Consider the following 1025-nt stretch of genomic DNA (forward strand, 5'->3'; position numbering starts at 1 on the left):
AAGTAACTCCATGCTGGAACTGCTAACTCGTGCAACTCGTACACATCTCAAACATGACAAGAGGCACCAACTACAAGAGTACAAGTAGAAACAGCTTTTTTTGTAAGGTGCCGCGAGCCAAAACCTTTTTTTTTCTCTCTGTAATATGTTAATGTGAATTAGCTACAGCTGTCAAATAAATGTTGTGGAGTAAAACAGACAACATTTCTCTGATATGTGGAATAGAAATATTAAGTCCCTGCCTAGCATGCCTCCAGCATAAAGACAGAAGACAATTTCCAGACATGTCATGAGTGCATGCTATGTAACTAAGGGGAGGTCTGGTTTAGGCATTGGCTAGGCGACTTATATTACTTAATGGGTATGGTGCCCTTCCATAGACATATTGAAACCTTGCAACTTCTCCCATTTTTTGCAATTAGTTTCTTTTTGGGGGAGGCTTTATGACTCAGCTATGTCTTGCTCATATTCTTCTATTTTTCCTATGATTCATATATTATTATGATGTGCTTTTAGTTCAATCTTTGTGTCCTATCTCACTGCCCAATGTTATGTTGTGCAAAGAAAATTCAAATAAATTGCAAACAGATAAAAGCCATAACACAAAATAAATTTCATTCATGAATCCATTCAGAAAAGTGCACTCTGCCGAAACCTGCATTTCATTTTTTATGAATTACAAATCTGAATGAACACAACAACATTTTTGTATGGTAATGTATTGCAGGAGAAAATGAATACTCTCAATTTCCATTGAAGCATCTGAAGAGGCAGTGCAAGAGAGTGGCATACAAGCAAAGCATTACTGACAGGTTTCACACATAAGAGGGCTGATTTTTCTAATGGGACAGACTGGATGGATACATGCATATTCCTTATTATAAAGGTCTATTTTTGCACACAGACTGACATAACACCGAAGTTAAAAGACAATAAGTGGACTTTAATAACACTCATTATGGAGACTCATTAATATGTAAATGTTTCTATCATAATGTTGCAGCTGTAACTGTGCTTTTGGGGGG

The sequence above is a fragment of the Morone saxatilis genome, unplaced genomic scaffold (genome assembly GCF_004916995.1).
Source record: "Morone saxatilis isolate NCDOM2014 unplaced genomic scaffold, NCSU_SB_2.0 Contig1, whole genome shotgun sequence".
NCBI lineage: Eukaryota > Metazoa > Chordata > Actinopteri > Moronidae > Morone > Morone saxatilis.